This window comes from Pipistrellus kuhlii, unplaced genomic scaffold, assembly GCF_014108245.1.
Source record: "Pipistrellus kuhlii isolate mPipKuh1 unplaced genomic scaffold, mPipKuh1.p scaffold_m20_p_2, whole genome shotgun sequence".
Taxonomy (NCBI): Eukaryota; Metazoa; Chordata; class Mammalia; order Chiroptera; family Vespertilionidae; genus Pipistrellus; species Pipistrellus kuhlii.
This window is the reverse complement of record NW_023425515.1, coordinates 14431099-14456628: the sequence shown is the minus strand read 5'-3', so window position 1 is coordinate 14456628 and position 25530 is coordinate 14431099.

Genomic DNA, 25530 nt, shown 5'->3' with positions numbered 1-25530 from the left:
TGGGACACCACCCCCATGAATGAATTTTATGCACTGGGCTTCTAGTTAAAATATAAAAATCAATCAGACCGTCACGTCAAACCTCAGAGGGAAAATAGGGGAGGTTGGGGGTAAGGAGGAGAGATCAACCAAAGGACTTGTATGCATGCATATAAGCCTTATCAATGGACACAGACACCAGGGGATGAGGTCATGTTTCGGGCAGGGGTGGGTTGGTGGGACGGCAATGGGGGAATAAGAACACATATGTAATACCTTAATCAATAGATAATAAAATAAAATAAAAAAATACTTTTTCTAACTACAAACTCATCATTTTTCTTCCTCCCAAAGAGAACTAAATTAAAGTCTTTTAATTTCTCATTTTAAGTAATGGCAAAATTGTTCCTTCAAACTTTCTTATACCAGTAGTAGATTTATGCTTCTTTCTAATGTGATAAATACATTCCCAATTAGATTTTAATAAATTTAATTATTATAATAAATGAACAGCAGAGTACTGAACTTGATTAGAAAAAAAAAGATTAGAGCATATTTATTGAAAAACTCATGTTTTCTTTTTAATATTTAAAAATATCAAAGGAAGCAACTAGTAAGTGGACTGATATTTCTGAAAATACAGAGGGGACCACTGAAATATTGTGAATGTCATGGATAAACATATAGAAATATCAACCACAACTTTTGCCTATCAATTCTTAATAAACTCGTTATAACATCTTATTGTTTCAATGTTAGATTGTTGAAAATTGGACCACACTGGGCAAATACATTTTCAAGTACCAAAAATATATGAGAAGGATATATTGACTGGGGTAAAAAATTAACAGTAAAATTCAGATCTCCTCACTCTACCTCCATCTCCATACCATTAAACCACCTAAAAGGTGTTCAGGAAAGCAAATGATTGACCATGCAAAGAATTCTGCCAAGTCTGGAATCTTTCACTATTTCTTTGGGATGAAAAATGAGAGCAGAAAGGCCAAATTAAATGTGGCAGCAAGTTGGTAATGTGCTCATTATCATTTTTCTGACAGTGATTTATTCCTGAATCTGTAATGTAGAAGTATAATGACCTTTTTCCCAGAATTAAAAGAAAAAGTGTTCTGAGACAGAAAATACTTACATTTGCTTTCTCTCTAACAAGAAAAAAATAAACATAGCACCAGGAAATGAGAATGTTCAAACAACACAAATTCTACTGTTCACCCCATTTTCAAGTGTCAGGACAGAATACTTTCAAATACTTAATTTGGTGTTATGCTCAATTGGAATACATAATATTGTTTTAAAGAGGGAGTATTTCTAAACACATTTTATGATTATCTAAAAACAAAACACAACAAAAAACCTCTAGCCACATTATCTAGAATCATTTCTTCTACATTCATTGCCTAATATAGTAGTATTTTGATCTTTATCTCCATGTACTTCACAAACAAATGTGAGAAGATGTATATTATGGTGTATCATGGAAGTGATTATGTGGCATAGCAAGAAATGTTAGAAAAGTGTTATGTATGCTAAAATGATGCATATACATTTAAAATACTTTAAAATCTCAGAATGTAAAAATCTACACATGCTTTTATCATTCTACATTCTCATTTTCATGAATTTATATATGTACATATATCATATTTTGTTGGCACCTTCTTTGTACATTTATTAAATACTAAGCCAGGGAGTTACATGTACTGCACTAAAGGTTGAAACAACATTGCATGTTAGGTGTTTGTTTTTGTTTTTTAATTTAATATATTTTATTGACTTTTTTACAGAGAGGAAGGGAGAGGGAAAGAGAGTTAGAAACATCGATGAGAGAGAAACATCTATCAGCTGCCTCCTGCACACTCCCCACTGGGGATGTGCCTGCAACCAAGGTACCTGCCCTTGACCGGAATCGAACCTGGAACCTTTCAGTCTGCAGGCTGACACTCTATCCACTGAGCCAAACCGGTTTTGGCATGCTAGATTTTTTTTGTTTGTTTTGTTTTGTTTTTTAACTCATTCTATAGATGAAGAAATTAAATCCAGAGAAGTAAAGTAATTTGTTCCAGGTTATAATGTTGAAATTAAAAAAGTTAAGGTTATAAAGGTCACTAGCTATAAAATGTGTGCTTCCTCCATGTTATTGTAAAGGCACTTTTCATTGAATTAATATGTGCTGTTTTTGAGACTCTCCATGTTGATTTCATCATAACTCATAACAACCATATGGTACATCCATCATATTATTATGCGTTTTCTACAAAAGTAGAAACCAAACAGAGAAAGGCTAAATAAATGATCCATATTCATACGCCATTAAGCGCTGGTGTCTATTATGTAGGTCAATAGAACAAATTTTAAATTCATTTTTTTATATGAAATGTAGAACAGCTTCTGTTTTTTGAATTTATTTAATTCAATACCACTATTGTTATTATGATGTGGCATGTTAATGCATTGGTATCTAAGTACAGTTATTATCATGCCCCCAGTAGGCCGTAGGTTTTCAGTGGATACTTTTCTTTGCACTTGATGCTCTACCTACTTAGAAAAATCCCTCTTAAATCTATGGTTCACTGGAATAGACTCTAATGAAAAAAAAAAAAAAAAAAAAAAAAAAAAAAAAGCTTGGTAGAGGTCAATTTTTACACCAGGACAGGATAAATATAGTACATTTGCCTACCATTTGCTAATCTGCACGTGGTTTATAATTTCACGTATTATAAACACAAATTCTCTCTTCACTTTAAAATGTAAAAATACCCAATCTTCACTTGTTGTATTTGAAGGAGATTGAGTACATCTGCCAATGTAAAAATTCTTATTTTGTGCAAAAACCGTATAAGCTTAGCAATTACACAGTTGTTGATTAGTCATTACTTTTACGTTGGCCACATTGATTATTATCTCTGCCCCTCCCACTATGACTCATTGAAAAGGGAGGAAAATGTGCTTGGATGAGTTCTACTTTGTACTATTCAATGAGATGTTGAAATTAGATGTTATAAGTCAGATACTGAATTCATTCTGCCTTTCTTACCTACATACAGAGTACTTGCTTATTTTGAAAATTTTAAAATATAATAGCTGGCTTTGCAAAGTACTGTGATTAGCCCAGTGCCCAGCAAAGGCACACAGTGAAACTGCCTTCTGTCTGCATGGCTCCCTCTCCATGAGGGAGTTTATCAGAAAGAGGGTAGTCTTTGTCCGTGCCTAAGGGTAGTCAGGGCATTGTATGTGCCTCTTGGAAACAGACGTCTTTCTGATGGAACCATGCAACTCAATACCTTACCTATAGGCAAACTTTTGTTTTTGACTGTACAACAATAATTCCAATCTCCAAGCTTGTTCCTCATCCACTCCCTCATTACATCACAGAGGATAGATTTTTCTTCAGGTTAATTTTCGTGGCAGTGCATCTTCAACTCTCAGCGAGCCTGAGAGAGATTAGCTAAATTTATTCTCTATGTATGTAAAGCTCAACCTTGCTGTGATTTTTCACAATCCCATGAAAACTAGCCGAGCATCCAAGAAATACAATGTTCATCGATTATTAGTCAGAGAATCTCAGAAATTTAGAACCTTGAGACATCTTATCACTCACATAGACCAACTCCTTTATCTCTCAGAGAAAGACACCCAATCCTAGAGAAGTGGCATGGAGTTGCTCCCCCCATGCAGTGGTGAGGAGCAGTTTTGGCTGCTCTCTCTTCTGCTTGATGTTACTAGGGAAGAATGTTTAGTCACCATTCTCTCCTCCTACCCACGTGTTGGGAGAGTTTTGGAAAAAGTGGAGACCCCTGAGAGAGAGTGAGAGAGACTCAGATGCCTTCTGACTCCCTGTTGTTGAGACCTGTCAGTGTAGGCCTCTCCGGTTTTGGGGGGTGCCCCCTCTGTCTCCCTGTGTAAGTCTACAATATATACTCAGTTGTGATTGCCTTTCTCAGGTCAAGAAACAACTAAATTGCAACATAGGAGAGAGTTGATATTTTTGTCTATTTGTCCTTGTTCTAAAGTTGAGGCCATATAGGGGTCATTCTGAATGTGAGTGGATATTAGGGTGAAATCTGAGAGCTGGAGAGCACTTTTCCAGATGAATCTGTATTTAATTAGGCAGTCAAGCCAATCTAATTTGACATTTGACAGTTTAACTTTCTGATCCTAAAAGGCAATTTGTGAGGTAAAGCATTTGTTAAAAATAAACTTAAAGGCCAGACTAAGATGTTAACTTTTAAGGTGATGGGTAGTTCTAATCCCAAAAGCATTATAATTATCATATTAAGTATACCAACTTTATCACCTTAACTTTTTTCAACACTTAATAAAAGGATATTACAATAGAAAATTTCATAGATAATTTTTAAATAAAGCATATTATACCAAAAAATACCATTTAAACTTTCTAGACTATTGCATAGGAAAAATTTTAATATAAAGATGAGTTCAAAATAAATATATATATTTAATATATTTTTTTTTTACAGAAAGGAAGAGAGAGGGATAGAGAGTTAGAAACATTGATGGGAAAGAAACATTGATCAGCTGCCTCCTGTACACCTCCTTCTGGAGATGTGCCCACAACCAAGGTGCATGCCCTTGACCTGTTTCGAATCTGGGACCTTTCAGTCCTCAGGCTGACACTCTATCCACTGAGCCAAACCGGTTAGGGCTCTATATGTTTTTTATAATATTTAGTCACCATATATATGTATATATATGGTTGTTTTAATATGCATTAATTCTGTTTAGTATCTCACCTTTCTATATCAGAATTTTTATATGGACATTGATGCTAAATATAAAAGGAAGCCAGTATAATAGTAGAAGATACTATTAGGTTTTTTTTGGTGGATATTCATAAAATAAATGAAAATTAAAACAATTAACCTATGAAATTCATATAAAGTATTCTGATTTGTGTATGTTGAAATTGATATACTTCCAAAATAGGTGGTTTAATTTCAAAGTCATTAAGCCCTAAAAAAATTTATACTTAGCTGTTAGAATCTTTAGCTCTCTAATCCACTAATATCATTACATTCAGTTTGGATTAAATGTACCCATAAAATTTTTATTGCAAATTTTTTTCTAATAAAAACAAACTGGATATTGCTAACTGGCTATTTTGAAACTAATTCAATTATGTCAAAGCAATGTTGACTTTATATAGACATTAAAATATAATTTTTAAGATTAGGTAGTAAAATAAAATAAAAATTCATGTTATAATATTGGGTTAAAAATAGAATGCTGTTGTTAGAAATATATTTACTCAAGAAATGGGAAAACTAAAGGGTAAGAGAGAAAATGAAAAATACTAAGTTACTTTAGGTGACCATTAGTTACTCTCATTATGTTGCTTAGTCCTCTTCCGCTTACCTCCACCCTCCCCTACCTTCCCTCTGAGTTTGAGCATCTGACCAATGCTTTTCTGTCTCTGGATCTGTTTTTGTTCATCAGTTTATGTTGCTCATTATATTCCACAAATGAGAGAGATCATGTGATATTTATCTTTCTCTGACTTAAGGATGCATGTGTAATGCCTTAAATCAATAAAAAAAAAATGCAATTCTCTGGTATCACAAATAAGATGTAAGACATGAAATAAAAGTTAAAATTTAAAAAATCATAAATGTCTCTAAGAAATTAAGCAGATAAAGAAATCACTTCCAAAATCATGAAAGACCGAATGAATTCCTAGGAAAATACAAAAAACATAAGCAAAGTCATAAATTTAAAAAAATTAAAAAATAAGCCATGGAACAAATAATGCACTATTTTGTTTTTTTTCAGAATTACACTGACATTTTATAGGCAGACAATGATATCATGTAAGTGGTATCTAAACTGACTCATACATACTCAATTTATGTAGGAATTTAATTTCTCATTCTTTCATTCTTAAGTTGTTTTAGAAAAATACTTTGAGCTATACTAGCTGATTAATTCTTAGATTTCACTTCCTCAATATATACCTTTTTGCTACCTTCAAACTATAACGAAGTCACTGAAGTATTTAGAATGTAGCTTTAGAGAGTCTACTTAACAAATTAGCAATTCATGCTTACATGAGAATAAACTTTCAGTTGCTCTTTTCAAAAAATAAATATGTAAGTATTTTTTGCAATTAAGATTTAGGCAGATAAAATTATTATGTAATAAGGGTTAGTGTAACATATGGCATCTATACCTCAGCTAGGTGGCATTTCAAATGGATGTAAATGCCAACCAACATTTCTATGATAGTTTCTCAGTCAAAATCCGTGGTCATTACATGAAATTCAAGAACAAAAGGCATTTGTGCATTACTTCTAAGATAGACATACAAGAAGAAGAGGGGCAAGACTCCAGGGAAAATGACTTTAGGTTATGGAGATATATAGTCATGGGACCTTCAACAAATTCAGAGATTCCCTGGGTCTTAGGAGCTGCAGAAGGATTTGTGGCAGAGGAGAGATAAGGAAAGCAGCAGTCAGCCTTGAGGGAGCCATGATACCAAGAATGAATGAGTTTTATTGGTAACATCTAAGGATTGTGGGGCTGAGTCCTTAATAAGCCAAAGCATGGCTCCACAGATGCTAATTTGGATAGATGTCTTTTAACATGAGCTGGGTATCTATTCCCTAGTCTCCACTACTTAAAACCAAATGAGAAACTAGAAAAAATAAAGAGGATCCCCTAATGGACTTGGATTAAATTGTTGTCACCTTGACATTGCACAGTAAATGCTTTCTGCATGAATAAAACCTATAGATGCCCTGTCCTGCTTGGACAAATTAATTTAAACTTATTGTGAATTAGGGGAATTTTTCTGCCAAAGTTTGCAGAAAAATCTATAACATGGTACTCAAAAGAAAGGTTTCAGCATTCTTTTTTAGTGATTTGTAAGGATAATGATCTGATGTGAAGAGGAAAGATGCAAGAAAAACAGGGACAAAAGAAAGATAAAGCAAAGGCATTAATCAAAATGAAAGCAATCTGTAATTTAAAAACAGGAATAAAAAAAGACAAAAAAATGGAGAAAAATCTAACTTCTAACTATGCAATACTACAAAATTATTTTGAATTGAAAATGCCAAATTCAACATCATGTTTATTTTAAAGGAATTTTTTTCTTTCTTCCACTATCTCCACTTCAAACTTGATAGCTTCAGTTAAAATATATTATAAAAGAAACGAAAGGATGATAGAATTTGCAAATTAGAATGGCAGTTAGAGTTGTTCAAATCATTGTTTCCCAAACTTTATCCTGATAAAATCACCTGGAAGTCCTGTCAAGCACATACATACGTAGCTTTCCTGGCTCCCTTCTGAGAATTCTGAATCATGGGTTTGCAATGAATCTGGGAATTTGTACTTAGAAGTGCAACTACCCCAGGTGATCCACATCATGATGAAATTTTGGAAGATATGGGAGCTTTTAGCCCAGCTTCATTTCTGCAAAGAGGAAGAAAACTAATCCGAAGGTCATCTGTCCCATAAGTCAGCTGGGATATTCAGATCCCACTGCAGACTTCTCTTTTTTTCCTAACTTCATTGTGGCCTTCAGCTGTGACCTGAATAAGCGTTCTAGATTATCTCAACAAAAAGACCAAGAAATTGATAAAATATGTGTGAAATAATAATGAAGAACACATGGATTTTTATTTACAAAAATCAATATTTCAACATGTTTTACAACAGTTGACTACATATTGACTACGTACATGCCTATGTTGCATCAGAGTATAATAAGAAAGCTACTTAGTTTAAAATTACATATATACATATTCCCCAATACCAGCACATTTAGTTCAGAGTTTGACCCCTGAGACCTTCAGCTCTTAGACCTCCTGAGTATCCTGGGGGTGACTGAGTGAGGAGGGAGTGAGAAGTATGAGAGGACAGGTTGAGAAGTTGCAGAGTGGAGATCCCTGATATCCTACCTATATATTGTTGTCAAAATATAACAGTGAGCTTCTATGTTATATTTTATATACCATCTTTAGTCAAAAACATTTCATGTAAAGTAAAGTTTTATGGCTAAAACTCATCAGGAACCATTGTACTGCAGGAGATAAACCACACAGAGATAGATATCTCAATCTCCAAGAACTGCACTCATAGCAATCCACCTTCCTTGTAAATGTAGATAAGCAGTAGGCAGGGGAGATACAATCATATTCTCCCCAAACTAGAACATTTTAATATAGGCTTTCTATCTAAAGAGAATCCAAAATCAATACTAAAAGAGATGATAAAAGGCAATCAATCTAATAATGTAGGTTGCATACTCATCACTTTATCCTCCCCAATATATATATATATAGCCAATATCCATCCTTTACTGCTTGAAATTGTTATAAGGATTTGTTGGGTAGAGAAAAAAAATGATGAAGCCAATTAGATTACAGCTATTTTCTTTAATCTGTGAAGCTAATAAGTGCTATGTAATAGTTTTCTAAAGAAAGTTCCTAGCACTGCTTCACATCAGTACAGTGAAGCTTAATGACCACCATCAAGGTGAAAGCTGGGCATGATGAGTTTACATGAAGTCAAAACACCCTTCAACCAAACAGTTTTTATAACTAAAATCAACTTTCTAAGAGATTGTGCATTTTGAATCTTAGATATACCAATGATTTTAAAACGATAGCCTGTATTTGGATCAGACCTCTTTAAAGTTTTCTTGTTCTACAATATTATTGTTTTTTATCTTCTTGATCCCCACCCTCCTAAGGTCATCAAGTCTTGTTGTCGATTAACTTCCAGAGTCATAAAAAAAGTTTTGCAAGAGAAGATTAATAATGCTAATGATTGGCAGTAGTTTTTGGGTTTCTAGTTGTCTTATCAGATCTTACAGCTTAAGTGACTATATATATATATATATATATTTCCCCCCCCCCCCCAGGTATATAAATTGTTTTTGAAAGTCAAACAGATTAGTGTGGACTTGATTCTCTATGAAATACAAAGCCAAGTGGTTTTTTAATAGGACCTTGTGCATAAACCCAGCTTAGGCTTTCTAGTTGAAAACTATTTCACAAGTGCTCATAGAACAGACTGACACTTCTCTTTAGATTTTTCTAAATATGAGTGATCAGACCTTTGGTCAACAGAAGACTGTAAATGTATACCAACCTCTTGTAGATCGTTAATTGAATTTATTTATTTATTCTATATCAAGGGAAAGGTCTGGGAGAAACTCTCAATGTCAACTTTATTATTTTTGTATTTTATCTAGGGTCAGTGCTTTCTCTCAAACTAGTCAGGAGGTATGGCTCTCACTGGAAACTTCCAATTCAAAAGGCTAGCTCTCATTTTAAACCATAAAAGGCATGCATAATATAAAGAAACTAGAGGCCCAGTGCATGAATTCGTGCACCAGTAGGGTCTCTTGTCCTGGCCTGCAGGATCAGGCTGAAACCAGTTCTCTGACATCCCCCAAGTGGTCCCAGATTGTGAGAGGGTGCAGGCCAGGCCAAGGGACCTCACCAGTGCATGATTGGGACCAGGGAGGGATTCAGGAGGTTGTCCAGCCAGGGAGGGATTTCAGGAGGGGTCCAGTGTATGTCTAGCTCCTCTTGCTCAGTCCCAATTGGCCAGACCCCAGCAGCAAGCTAACCTACCAGTCAGAGCATCTGTCCCCTGGTGGTCAGTGCACATCATAGTGAGCAGTTGAGTGACCTTAGCATATCGTTTGCATATGACACTTTGATTGGTTGAACAGATAACTGAATGACCAAACACTTAGCATATTAGACTTTTATTATATAGAATAATCATCAAATTCACACTCAAGGTGGAGCAGAAACATCAGTGACAAGAACAGGTTTACAAAGATCAATGTCCCTTTTGCTTAACAGAGCTACTGCCACTACCTTTAAAATCCTGTACAAAGTCAGTCAAATGCTCAGGATCCAAGAGATTGTTGAGGCATGCTGGTTGGATTAGACTGACTTGGGCTTTCAAGGAATTATCATCTATATTTTCACAAATGCTACTTTTTGATGATATTTTGAACTTTGAAGTTCATTATCAATTTTGATCAACACATCTGTCTACTATGTTAGAGCTGATATCTTATTTAAACAAGAATGAGCCTTAGCAGCTATGTACTGATGTTTGTTTTAGCTTAATTTTTAAAAAAGTTATGACGTTAGTTTAAGACGTAAATGTCTGCATAAAAATGAAGAGGGGAGACATCACAGCTGGTCTCAAAGACAACTCCAGTTTTAGAAATCTAGTTCAACAATGGGGAAATAGTGCACCAATTTCTAAGAGGTTTTGTTTTGAAATTATTCATTATGTATTTAAACTAATAGTTCCTGATAGAGGATAAAAGGCATATGTTCTTGCTGATGTTACCATATCTAAAATGCTCTACATCTCTGATAATGCACAATTGAAACTATGCATCATACTTTGTAACTATTTGGTTGTGTTTACCATTAAATTACTTATAATAATAAAAGCGTAATATGCTAATTAGACAGGACAGCCAAACGACCTTCTGGACATCCTCCCAGACTACCTTCCAGATGAAGCTGGGGCTGTGAAGGCCAAGGGCAGCTGCTTTGGCTGCAAGGGCCAAGTACCTAGCATATATTTCCTGCATCGGGACTTTAGTTTATAATAGTTTATAATTATTGAAAATAAACCTGTATGCCTAACTCTTTATTGGATAAGAACTTTAATTGCATTATTTCATTTGATAACCTTCACAACTACCATATTATTATTGTCTTCAACTCAAAAATAAGGAATCAAAATCATGGTGGTCCACTAGACTTAGACTGAGCTCCTGACTGCTATAGGTGCACATCTATACAGAAAGTTTGCCAGAAATAGGATTAGTCACTGCTGTATCAGACCATACACTTCACTAATAAGGGATAAATTTGTTTAGGATATGTCACTAGTACTCTCATGCAAGTTTTTTATTTTTTATTTTATATATATATATCTCACTGCATTTTGTCCTCCACGATGGCCATGCTAAAAGGAGATTCATCCAGTAGCTTTGGTAAATGACCGATTATTTATCTTATAATATAAATTGTTCTAATTAATTTTCAATAAATGAAGCCCAGTAGTTCAACACATGTTTCAAAATAATCTTATTAGCTTGGATCCTGTGACAAATCTTAGAGTACAGTCTAATTAAGTTCCTTGTAGAACATACAAACACTTCTTCACTGGCATTGGAACTGCTGATTAGTGGCAAACCGCTCTTTTACATAATGAAACTTGGATTTCAGTGCAAGGCTGAGAAAATTTGAAAGGAACTAATGGAAAACCCAGCCTGAAAAAGTGCTTTATGGCCTTACTTCTCACAAAACCTCCAATTACATTCCAATTACATTCATTCTTATTTGAAGAAAAAGACATAGGTCTTTTTTTTTTTTTTTTAATCTGGGACTTTTCAAAGGGACTAATTTTTAACAAAAAGGGAATTAGATTTTGAGAATTTTCCCACTGGCTAACTATATTTTCCCAGACTTATCCAAAACTTATTTCAAGCATCTGAAGAAACCTAAAAAGGAATATATGCCAAACAAGGCTTTGGTTTATCAGCTTAACTTGTGACAAATAAAATAGGAAATGTATATACAATATCTATTACTTGCCTAAAATGACCATCTACCAAGGAGTGTTTTAAAACTTATGAACATTTATAATTGCTAATCCCATCTCCAAACATATTTTTATCGTTGACTATTAGTATATATATATTTTTCCATGTTTACATATAAGTTATAGACATATCCAATTTTATAAACATTTTATTTATTATAAAAAATTCATAAATATAGAATCTTATAAGGATGAGATAAACTTACAGTGAATAATTATTTATTTTACTTTTAATTGCACAAAAGTAAAAAGCCCTTTGCTTGTCACTAAAAATAACTTTGGATGCTCAGATTTGAAATATTTGTCAATCAATGAGTTTATTTAACATCGATAACTGATCTAAAAGACAATGCATATACTTACGATGAGATTTTTCATTAAGAATGGTGGAGATCATTTCTATTGAGATGATCTTGATAATTTGAACTTCATGCCTGACACCTTGACACGTGTTATTAGATAATGATTGTCACTTTATGCTATAACTAAGCAAGAACTTATACAAGGAGCCAAGGAAATGTTTGTTCTGCCGCTTTTTTTGCACTTTGCCTTTGTACTTAATATTAGTATTATCTTGTATCTGCAGTTTTTTTTGTAGGAAGCTTTTTAAGCCACTAATCCATTTGTTGAAAGTTTAACTTAAACTAGATAATGCAATCTGCAAGTCCATTTACCCAAACACATGACATCATTATTAAAAGCAGAGAGAGAGGAGGTGAAATGCCGCTTTCCAACACTTAGCATCATGGCACTCCCATTTTCCCCTAGGATATCATGCATGTGTGACAATTACCTTGTGACATAGGGAGCTAGAAAGGTTCCAGCATCCATCCATCCATCCAAATAAGTAAATACATAAATAAAACTATTAATAAATTTATTTTCCTTTTGTTTTAAAAAAAATATTTTTTATTGATTTTTTACAGAAAGGAAGGGAGAGAGATAAGACAGAAACATTGATGAGAGAGAAACATTGATCAGCTGCCTCCTGCACACCTCCCACTGGAGATGTGCCTGCAACCAAGGTACATGCACCTGATCGAAATCTAACCAGGGACCTTGCAGTCTGCAGGCCAATGCTCTATCCACTGAGCAAAACCAGTTAGGGCTCTTTCTGTTTTTTTAAAGTTAAATAATAACTGAATCTAATTTCTGATGTTCTCCTCCAGGTCCTGATAAGATCACTGTACCAGAAAACAAATTTTTTAATATAATATGTAAGATCTTACATAAAATCTCCTGCTATGTAGGGAGACCTGGGTTACCTGTGACACTAATGTATCCTTCCAAAAAATAGTGTAATGTAATAGGAGGTGGTGATTTGTGCATTTGTTACAAATGTGTGCTTCATAATGAGACTATTGGTTTTGGACAATAGTTTTACGACTTGTAGGTTATATGACTTAGGACAATGTATGATTTCTTCATCTGCAATTTGGGCTAATAATGCCAATTTACATGGTTATTTAAGGAATAAATGAAATAGTCATGGTTTCTGGTAATATTCACTGATTCTTGTAGTACTAGGACATATACAGGATTCTTGATGTCCACAAATAATTGTTTTGAGGACACACAGTTGCATCCCTGTGCTTGGCTTACTGCAGATAATTTATGCATTGGAGTTTTCATGGAGAGACAAAGGAAAGTGCAGATTCTGCTGTTAAGTGAGACTGTATTTGGAGTTAGCTTTGTCACTATCACTTGCCTGACTATGTACAAATTCCTTTGCCTACATCTTCTCCAATATGGGGATAATAAATCCCATAGGCTGAGGTGGGGAAAGTGTAAAGGAAGATAGAACATAAACAATGACTGGTAAGTACAAAAATTATAGATATCATTACAATTATTATTACTACTATTACTAAAAGGTGGCATAAATAAACTAGTTAGCATTTTTACTGTTATTATATACACCGGCTGCTTTTGAATCATGCTAATCATTTAATATTAGGAATTTGTTTTTAAAAAAGAAATTAATAATTCCATTACCTATATTTGAATCAGTCCAGATTAGAAAGCTTCTGCATACAGCATGATATCATGAGTCTCCCAGACACTAAGAAACCTAAAAGTAAATTTTGAATAATCAAAGCCATAGTTTTATTCATGTCCTTAATGTATTTTGAGTGACACTGTGGTGGACTAGGCACACCATTGAACAGTAAACTCAAATTCCTTACCCTCAGGGAATTTAAAATCTAAAGGAGGAAGAGTGCCTGTAAACAAATTAAATAAGCAAGCAAAGTAGTACATTAGATAGGATGAGTGGCAGTGGAAAAACACAGCAGGGAAGAGGAATCAGATGTGTCAGAGTTGGGTTTATTCACATTTTAAATAGAGTGGTTAGGAAATCTCCCACTGAGAAGCTGATATTTGCATAAAGATCTGGAGCTGAAGAAGCAAGTCTTGTGAGTACCTGGGGAAAGGGTGGATCCTCCAAGCACAAAAGGTAAGTGCAAAGGCCTGAGGCTGGCCTAACCAGGGAGCCTCCATGTGGCCAGAGGGGCTGGAACAGGGTAATCACGGACACCCAGTGGGAGGTGGGGACAGAGATGTAACAATAGATGCCTGCTCTTGAACATCATTGTAAAGATTCGGGATTTTAAATCAAATTAAATTGGATGCCCATAGCAGACTCTGAGTACAGAAGTGACATAATTGAACAAAACCATTCTGGTAGCTATGATGATACTTAAAAAAAAAAATAGGAAGAATATGTAGGATAGTTTAGCAATCACTCAGAAGATAGATGAGCTGGAGTTTGATCTCCGTTTGGAAGATATATATATATATATATATATATATATATATATATATATATATATATATATAAAATTTTAAATATATTTTATTGATTTTTTACAGAGAGGAAGGGAGAGGAATAGAAAGCTAGAAACATCCATGAAAGAGAAACATTGACCAGCTGCCTCCTGCACACCCACCACTAGGGATGTGCCCACAACCAATGTATTCAATACATGCCCATGAGAGGAATCTAACCCAGGACCCCTCAACCCACAGGCTGACATTCTATCCACTGAGCCAAACTGGTTTCAGCAAGAGAATATATTTTTTTAAGCAGAGACAACAAAATTTGGTGATAGACTGATGTGGAATGTGAGATGGGAAAACTGGGAAGAGCAGGTTTTAGGCAGAAGATCATAATCATAGTTTTGGACCCATTAGGTTTGTGATGCATATTAAAATTCCAAGAAAGTATATTAATTTGGCAGTATTTGGAAAGATTCCAAATGGAGATATAAATGTGTTAAATATAGTTGAATACTTGATATGTTTCATTTTAATCCTATGCAAATTGCTTACCAAGTCAGATTAATGTATGTCATGGCAAACTCTCCTTTAAGTAGAACAGTAAATTAAACAGAGCCAATTTGGTTAAATAGTGAGCTGCCCAAAGAAAACTCAGGAGACATCTGAGCATCATCTTTTATGTATTATTTTTTATATATTTTATTGATTTTGTACAGAGAGGAAGGGAGAGAGATAGAGAGTTAGAAACTTCGATGAGAAAGAGTCATCTATCAGCTGCCTCTTGCACACCCCCTACTGGGGATATGCCCGCAACCAAGGTACATGCCCTTGACCGGAATCGAACCTGGGACCCTTCAGTCCCCAAGCCGACATTCTATCCATTGAGCCAAACCGGTCCCGACATCTTTTATGTATTAAATTAAATTCTCAAACTAACATTTGAGAATAAAATTATGTTTTGTTTTTGTTTGCTTGAAGGCCTTAGAATGAATAAAAAAGACACGCTGGGGGTGGCTTCATAAGAACAGATTAAAGACACTTATAGTTTGATTATTATTTAGCAGGTTAGTAATATGCTAACAGATGCACTAAAACAAAGTCTATGTCAGTATTTAGGTGTATGGTCTGTGTGAGATCCTCCCTCCCTCCAACTGGTGGGTGGAGTTATGACATTACTGGAATCTGCAGCAGAGACATCCCCAAGACATTGAACCACCATTCAGCAAGTGCCTAGTGCCCTGGGGTCCACCCCTTCCTGTTCCACCCAGGACCAACTCTTTCCTGTTCCTCCCCTCAAAAGGCTCCCCACCCCTCCACTTGTTGCTGCTCTCTCTCCTCTGCAAGTCAGCTTGGTTGGGTCCTTTCTCCCTTCCCCCACCTCCTCTAATTCTGATTTCTCTACCTCCGTAATGAGTCCCACTCATTACTGGGGAATAAACCTTCCTTTAATATGTCTTGGTGGTCTCTGACTCATATCCTGTGCCTCAAACCTTATAGTCTGCACACATATGAACGAACATATATATGTGCAAACTGGCAGTACACATGAGGTGCCAGTCTCAAAGGAGAGATTTCATCATGCTATTGCAATTGTTCCATTCTGTGTAATTTCATGACTTTCAATAGGTGTGCATTAGTCCTTGTCTATGTGTGTTTGCTAGTCATGTATTTCTAGTTCCTAGCAAGCCTCTCCCCCGGACAAGTCCGCTTATCATAATTCCACTCATCATCAGAGATCCCTTTCTTTGTCCTCAAACTCTCTAAACCTATGTGATCCTCCAATTCTCCATAAATGCTGAAATGCTTTATTTGGCACACTCAGAACAGATACTCAAGAAACATGTATTGAAAGAGTAAATAAATAAGTGCATTAAAAAACAAAGCACACTCTGCACTCTCTTTGCAATTAACAAGGAGTGTTTTTATATTGAAAGTTCTGAAAGTCTTGCACTAAATACCTCCATTTAACTTTGCCATTCCCAAGCTTATTTGACCTCCTTATCCCTTTTCTTTCTTTATCTACTTACCTAGGAATTTTCTGGAAAGCATGCTTTGGGGAATGTCTAAAATAGGAGATGAGCTACTAATGCACTGTGAAGTTTCATACTTAAAAAATAGGGGCCACTTTGTAATTTTAAATTTCAATGAAAATAGTGATAGCTTAGGTTTTTGTTATATTCTTTATGTCCTCACAAAAATATTTGTAAACTCCTAACATCTATGCCACCTTTAAAAAAATATGTATATGTATATATAAAGATTTCAGAGAAGAAGGGAGAGGGAGAGATAGATAGAAACAACAATGATGAAAGAGAATCATTGATTGGCTGCTTTCTGTATGCCCTTGACTGGAAATGGAACCTTGACCTCCTGGTTTATAGGTAGATGCTCAATCACTGAGCCAGTGTGGCTGGGCTATGCCTCCTTCTTTATGCACACGATGCATTAGTGGTGTAAGAAGAGAAGAAAATATGCATTTCTTTGTACTGCATTAGTAGTAAATTCCCAGGATGTTAATTCATCAGTCCTTAGAAGTGATTAAAGGAAACTAAGTAAGAATTGATTTGGAGTTATATAACCAAAGCAAGACAATAACTACAACTCTCATTCAATTACATCTATATTGTAGAGGCAGCAAGATTTGAAGGTATTTCATATGACCATGATTCATTCCTTTTTGCTTTTTAAGCAAGATTTCCTTGCTAAGTATTCAAACTAAAAGTATTAATTGCTCTGTTAAACAGTTGAAGAAAAACAAGTTGGAAAAAAAAATGAGAAAGAAGAAAAAAAATAACAAAATATTTGCCACACATTTCAATATCATTATTTCTAGGGACCAAGGTTCAGCAAACTCTTTCTAAAAAGAGCCAGAAAATAAATATTTTTAGCTGCAACTACTCAACTCTACTGTTATAGCATGAAAGCAGCCACCGAAGTAAAGAATGGATGTGAAAGTGTTTCTGTTCAATGTTATCTGCAAAAACAGGCAATGGGCTGGATTTGGCTCATGAGTCAAATAGTTTTCTGACCCCTGTAACACAGAACAAGATCTCCCCACTTTTAGCTCTAATTGTGTTTGATGGAGCATGTGACCTCTAGAATGCTGGTATTTAAGAGGTTCTGTAAGGTCAAATATTTTCTCACATTTGTTCTACCTAAGTTCTCCTTCAGTCTCATTATTTTATCCATTTCTTTGGTTTAACAAACCCTCACAAAGACTCTTAAACACAGGAACAGATTAACACTCAGTAATTCCTTTAATTATTCACTCCTCTAGGGGAGATCCTTTGTTGAAGGCCAATAGATAAGTTCTTTGGGGAATTGTTGGTAGAGTGTGGCAGAGAAATGAGAGCTGAGGAGCATCCAGGCCCTTCTTGAAATTTCAGGCCAGCTGAAGAACAAGGAAAGAGAGAAATAGAGCTTGCCAAAATCAGACCTCTCTGGTCTAGTTTCCCTCAAGTGATCCTCGGCCTTTCAGTGTAATGCAATTTGGTCTCAGTTCTGTTTCTGTATCTAGAGATATAGAATGTTGTTTGCGAAATATCTTGGAGAGGGGACAGGAAAGAGAGGATAGTAGGAATCAATGTTCTATTTTGGCACATGGCAGCTTTTATTTATTGTCTGACATATGGAGGTTACTAAATAATTGTAAATGCTTGTTGCTTTAAATTATTCACCTCTACTTCTAAAGAGGTGAAAATTTCTCCAAACTCTTTCATACTGTTTCACTTGTTGACTTTATCACTTTCTTTCCAATTCTTGCTTCTTCATGACCAAAATGAAAGAAGGATGGTGAGAAAGAGGGACAGGAAGGTGGTAGGCCAGTGGTTGGGTTTGAAGGACAAGAAATAGGACAATTTTGGTTTTTCCATTCTAATCTCAACTTCTTCCCTGACGAAATAAGCAAAAAAGTTTGCTTTAAAATATCGTAGCAAGGACTATCTTAAACATCAGAAAAAATATTTTGAGTTTACTTAATTTGAAGAAAGGAAAGGGACACTCCAATAAAAAATTAGAATGACTCATTTTTCAATGTAATTTTAACATGTATATGGGATTTGAAAAATCTGTCTATTCCCGTTGACAACTTTCAACTTCTTAACATTTAAATTTCATTATTATGCACCAGAACTTACATGAACTTTTTTTTAAAAAAAACATTGTCTTTTTGTGATCAAAGTAAACTAAATACAGACCCTCATGAACTGTGTATGTTAATAAGTTTAAGTTTTGAATATAACATTTACATCATAGCATTTCAAATTCATCTTGCCTGACCAGTGAAGACATAAAGGATGTTCAGTTAATAAAGTAATTTTCAAGAAAATATGTCATTTATTTTTTAAATGATCTAACATTTTGGAACATAATCATGTATTTATAAGTACTTGGAAAATTAAGTTCTTTGCTCAGCATTTCATACAGTAAATGTATTGTCATGGATATGAGTATTATCCTATCTAATAAAAGAGTAATATGCAAATTGACCATCATTCTAACACACAAGATGGCTGTCCCCATGTGGTCAAAGATGGCTGCCTCCATGTGGACACAAGATGGCCACCACAAGATGCCCAGCAGGGAAGGGCAGTTGGGGGTGATCAAGTCTGCAGAGGAGTGCAGTTAGGGGTGACCAGACTGGCAGAGGAGGGAAGTTGGGGGTGACTGGGCCTGCAGGAAAGGGCAGTTGGGGGGGACCAGGTTTGTAGGGAAGGGAAGTTGGGGAAGACCAGGCCTGCAAAGGAGGGCAGTTAGGGGCAAACAGGCTGGTAGAGGAGCAGTTAGGCATCAATCAGGCTGGTAGGGGTGTGGTTAGGGGGTGATCAGGCTGGCAGGCAGAAGCAGTTAGGGGCAATCAGGAAGGCAGGCAGGCAAACAGTTGGGAGCCAGTTGTCCTGGATTGTGAGATGGATGTCTGACAGCCTGTTTATTTAATTTTAACTAATCGGACAGTTAGACATCCCTTGAGGGGTCCCAGATTGGAGAGGGTGCAGACTGAGTGACATACCCCCACCCTGTTCATGAATTTCATGCACTGAGCCTCTAGTATATAATATAAACAAAACATAAAGGTTAATCTAGAATGCCAATGAAAACATGGTTCCTAAATCTCCTATTTTTCTTAGTTTCAAGTTTCTTGAGTGATCTTTCCTGGCTTCTAAGTTATAAATACTTAGAAGTAGAAACAATACCATGCAGCCCTGCAAATTAATCCAGATTTTCATCAACTACAAATCCCTTTTCATTTGCTTGCATATGTTTCTGTTTTATTTTTAATATTTTTCTCCAGATTGAATTTTGGACTTCCCCTCTCTCCATTTTTGTACAGTGTCACACTTAATAATGAGCTGAAAGAATCCATGTGCTAAATGCAATCACAGACCTGAGTTAATTACCCTAAAATGCTCTTTACCTGGCTGGTGGGAAGAGGTGTGTTTTTATTTGGTGCACACATTTGCTCCAGGAGCTTACAGGAGGTAGCACCACTGAATGTTTAAGATGAGAGGTTTCACTTAGTCTTCAAAGAGCAAAGAATTCTCAGGTGGCTAGGAAGGACTAAAGAGGTCACTTTGCTCATCTTTTGTCATAATGACACATAAAAGTAATCATCAGATGAATCCTAAAAGATGCTCTTACCCAAAAAAAGATTCCAAAAGGTGTTTAATGTGTGTGTATTTAAAATGCTTAATGTGTGTATATTTAAAGTGAAGAAAGGAGAGAGAGAGAGAGAGAGAGAGAGAGAGAGAGAGAGAGAGAGAGAGAGAGAGGCAATAAATACTAAATGACCCTGTAAAGTCTATTACATCTAGCAATCTGGTCTCCCTAGCCAGACCCCAAGAGCCTCAATAAACAGGCCATGAACATGCTTCTCTAATGACCTGATTCACCACTGTCAGCAAAGGTGACATTGAAATCAGAACCACATATGTCTTTGCTATCACCAGTGGTGAAAAGATCCCTTTCTCTTGTGCAGTGATGTGTTTGGATTTGCAATATGGTTTTATTACTGTCAGACTGGGAACACTTTACTTTCATAATACTTACATTGCTTGTGGTGCTCACCTAGTTTCTCTCACCTCTGATAACTCCATCCTTTTCATATGCTTAAATCGACTTTATACATGATATGGCTCCACCTTGAAGTCACTTTCTATTTCTTAATCCCCTAGAACATTTACTGTAACACATATATTATTATAGTACTTAACATCTGATGTGCTTTTGTCTTAAATCTTATTTTTCCTACAAATGGAAATTGCATTTGTTTAGAGTTTCTATCTTGAAAAAAATATGGATTTTGAAGCAGATTGTTTTAGTGGTTAAGGCATGATGTTTTAAACAGGCATTTTAGAATAAAAAGAACAGGAACAAATTTTTGGACAAATGGCTTCTTGTTTTCATGCCTTTATACGCATCTGACATCAATAGATTCTGGCTGACTAATGGAATGGAATATCACTACATTTAGATGAAGTTGTACAGTGAGAGAAATGCTGAAGAATTCTCAGAACCTCTTCTTATTTCACAGAAACAGAGTGCCTGTCTGCGAATGTTTAGAGATTTTGTTTTTTCTCTTTGTTCTTGGTATTTCTATCTTTGCCATTTAACATATAGACATTTTGAACATTACTTATATGGATAACTTTTTAAAGAGAGTTAGATTTAATTTTAACTTAAACCCACCATCTAATTATTATTTCCCAGTTTCTTTTTTGTAGTATTTTTTTTCTATTTATTTATTTATTTATTTATTTTAAAAAATATATTTTATTGATTTTTTACAGAGAGGAAAGGAGAGAAATAGAGAGTTAGAAACATTGTTGAGAAAGAGTCATTGATCAGCTGCCTCTTGCATGCCCACCACTGGGGATGTGTCCGCAACCAAGGTACATGCCCTTGACCAGAGTTGAACTCGGGACCTTTCAGTCTGCAGGCTGATGATCTATCCATTGAGCCAAAGCAGTCTTGGCTTTCTTTTTCTTTAAATTATGTTTTTATTGATTTCAGAGAGAGGAAGAAAGGGAGAGAGAGAGAGAAACATCAATGATGAGAGAGAATCATCGGTTAGCTGTCTCCAGCATGCCCCCACTGGGTATCAAGCCCACAATCCAGGCATGTGCCCTGACTGGTAATCAAGCTGTGTCCTATTTTATAGATCAATACTCCACTTAGCTACACTGGCTAGGTTTATTTCCCAGTTTCCACTCCAAAATCCCACTGATTAAAAGGATTCATCATAAACCTTTTATTGCCACACCCATCCCTATTATGAAGAGAAATATTTAGGAGAGAAATATTTTCACAGATCCATCAATATACAAAACCATCAATGGCTTGACCTCTCCAGTATCCAATTTGTAGACTTTTGGGAACAAAATCTTTCTAGGACATCAAAATCGGTTTGGCTCAGTGGATAGAGAGTTGGCCTGCGGACTGAGAGGTCCCAGGTTCGATTCTGATCAAGGGCATGTACCTTGCTTGTGGGCACATACCCAGTAGGGAGTGTGCTAGAGGCAGCTGATTGATGATTCTCTCTCATCGACGTTTCTAACTCTTTATCCCTCTCTCTTCCTCTCTGTAAAAAATCAATTAAAAATATTTTTAAAAAATCTTTCTAGGAATGCTTAGATTTAATAAGTAAACACTTAGGATTGCTAGCAGTGAAGTCCTCAATTTACAGAGATATCCATCTACAAAGAACTGCCCTCACAAGCATTGCCACTCCAGTTAATCACAGTTGTCCTTCCTATAAATAAGCATTTGCTATTCACTAGGAAGAAGGAAAATAAAGGGCAAAACTGTGATGGCAGTCACCCCTCCATTCAGCATTTGTGGAGCATTTGTGTTCATCACCCTGAGAATGTAACTGTCATCTGCACAAATGAATAGTATGCCATATCTGACATTGAGTAGATTCCCATTTAAAGTATAAAATCTAACTCATTCATTCATTTTCAAATATTTATTGTGAACCTGCTCCATTCCAGGCTACGTCGTATATGTTAAAGATGCTAGAGGAACCTGAGCTTGCCTTCCCTGAACTGAAAGTTCCTTGTAGAGGATGATATTAAAACCTGAAGGACAAAACCTGCAAGACATGGCTGGCAAGAGCACAGTGAGCATGGTAATCCAAGCTACCCTGGAGAGTAGCTGCAAGGGAGGCACTGGCACTGTGTTTTTGAGAAACAGAAAGAAGACTGGTGTGGCCTGAACACTAGTACCGGGTACAGGAGAGCTTTCACCGAAGGAATTTCATAAAGTGAAAACTCATGAAATGAAAGGAAGGTAGAAGTTCTGAGGGTTACAGAAGGCAGAAGGCATTCAGACAGAAGGCGATGCTGGACACAGGCAGAAATGATGGGGGCGCGGGGTACAGCTAAGAGTGTAGAATGGTGGCAAGTGTGGAGCAAGGCCCTGGAGAAAGGGAGGCAGGCATATGTCAGGATTGCTAAGGGCTGTAAGTAACAAGAATGCAAACAACAGTGACTTGAATAGTTAGGAACTCAGTTTTCTGACAAGAAGTTTTGTGGTAAGAATTTACTGACAGCCACCCAGTCGCTTAATTATATTAGGGCTTAAGCTCTGTCTCTAAGTCTTCCCATCATGGGATCAACATGGCTGCCACAGCTGTGATCATGTCATCCCTACCCCGTGTTAAAGGCAAGGAGCGAGGCACTGAATGGCACAGAAAGGAACTTTGTCTCTTGGAGTACGTCTTCCTTATGGTGGGAAAAAGTTATTTCCCAGTTAACTCTGCAGAAAACATCTCCTTATTCCTGTGTATTGTGCCCGCCTTAGAGGAAGAATCCAGTTTTCCCCAAATCAAGGAATGTGATTAATCAAGATTTTCTGAGCGAGGAAGAAGGAGAGGAGAAATAACTATTGTGGTGGCAAGCATTGTGTCTGGCAGAGCAGGAGCTAATGATGGAGGGCCTTAAATTTGCTTGTGTTAAGCAACAGGTTTTCCTTTGTGGGAAACAGACCTTTGGCTGAAACCTCACTTATGATAGCCTAATGGTCATCACGTTTTTTTTGTCCTTTTATATTTCTCACTTGAAACATTTTTTTTTTCTTCCTTTCATTTGTATGTAATTTTGATTCCCCCCCCCCCCCCCCCCCATTCTTGGCCTCTTTCTATCTAGGGGTTTTGTGGATGAAATAATAAGCATTGCTTTAATTCCTTTATTGGTTTTTAAGCTAATACACTCAAATCCAATAAATAAAATCTTACAGAATATATGTTGTTTTTTTTTCTATACAGTTTACAATACAGCTTTCTAGTAGATTTTCTCAGGGGTCACAAATGTCAACACATACATTATTTATACTACCTGATTAATCCTTATGTAAACAGTGAGTCATACATATTCATTTTCCTTTCAGGAAAAGTGAAAATGGGTCTCATAGGAGAACTTAAAAAATGTAAAGATTGATATTATTTTTTGCTTTCTTAAGCCAAATACCTAATAACTGATATTTGCTATTTAGCCAAGAAAAGATACGAGACTAACAAATTTGCTGCTGATGAAAATCATTCCCTGCATTTCATTTGCCTGGTTCTTTTATGCTACATTAAATGAAGGAGTCTAAACAAATGCCTGTCTGCTCAGGAAGTTCTCCCAATTATGCTACAGGCAATCTATTCTGGTGTTTGTTTCTTCTGCTTAAGGAAGAAAAAAAGTGGTCAATTCTTATTACAATGATCCTTCTACAAATGAATGCATTGTCCATTTACTATTTGTAAGATAGTATTTTTTTTTGAAATATGGACTATCTAAGACACTGTGCTAAGTCCTGAGACCCATTAAGGACATGCAAATGAGGGGCTGGATAATGCCTACTGCAAAGTTCTAGCTTGTGGCTGAAGCATCAGCAAATGGTTTTTAAAAAGGCATGAATAGACACAAGCCTATTGCTTTGAAAATGAGATATTGCGCTTTCCACACTACCCAGCTGTAGTGGTTGGAAATGGTGGTTGTTGAAGCTGAAAAAATACCGCTCTAAGCTTACTAAACTTTTACATGGGCTCTGACCTTGACTCTCTCACTCACTGTCTTTGCCTGCTTCTCCTGTTGTCTATCAAGGCACCAACACTCCTGCTGTCATTACTGCCTTGGCCTTTGTGCTCCTATCAGCATTGACCTCTCAGCAGAATAGAGCCCCTCAGGCTTCATGGCGGGGGGGCCCCTAGGACCCAGCAGCCACCCCAGAGGCCATTTAGGACATCCTCATGAGAGCAAAATGCAATCAATGCAAATCAAAATGAACCACAATAGAATCTGATTGATTCACTTATTGCCTATCCAGTGCTCAGTTCAACCATGTTCTTTCACTTTTAATGTTAATTCAGATTTGGGAGGGAACTATAGTTTCTATCTTTTCTCTTTTGAATTCGAGTGCTGTCTGTGATAATAATAATAATAAAGCATCCTGTTAGCTTGAAGGACTTATTTAATGAACCAAGTTGAAAGATTAGATTCACATGATTATAGCTGAGAAACATTTAGGAAAGAACAATGACATTCTTTCCCTTTCCTAAGTAATACCTGGTAGAGCTGTCAGATTTTGACCTGATGGGATTAAGAGGTCAGCCTTCAGGATTCCTGTCTAGGGCACCAATCTCTCAGGGCAGAGGACAATCGTTGTCTCTGCTGAAGGAGGTGTATTGATCGGACTACTCCCTGTGCAAACATAATATGAGGTGGAAAGGACTATTTTGTTAAGCTACTTGGGATCATGCTGTCCCAAATGTGTTGCTAAGAAGCCTGGCAAAGAGTAAAAGCAAGGGTGGCGTTCTGCCCAGCTGGGGTACAAGTTTGGAGGCTGAGTAACATGGCACACGAAAATCGACTAGAGCAGTGGTTCTCAACCTTCCTAATGCTGAGGCCCTTTAATACGGTTCCTCATGTTGTGGTGACCCCCAACCATAAAATTATTTTCATTGCTACTTCATAACTGTAATTTTGCTACTGTTATGAATCATAATGTAAATATCTGTGTTTTTCAATGGTCTTAGGTGGCCCTGCTAGCAGTTCTTAGGTTCTACACTAATGCTCTTAGGCTCTACAGCAGTGATTCTCAACCTGTGGGTCCTGACAGCAGTGGTTGGGAACCGATAGCAGGGTCATCTACCCAGGACTGTCA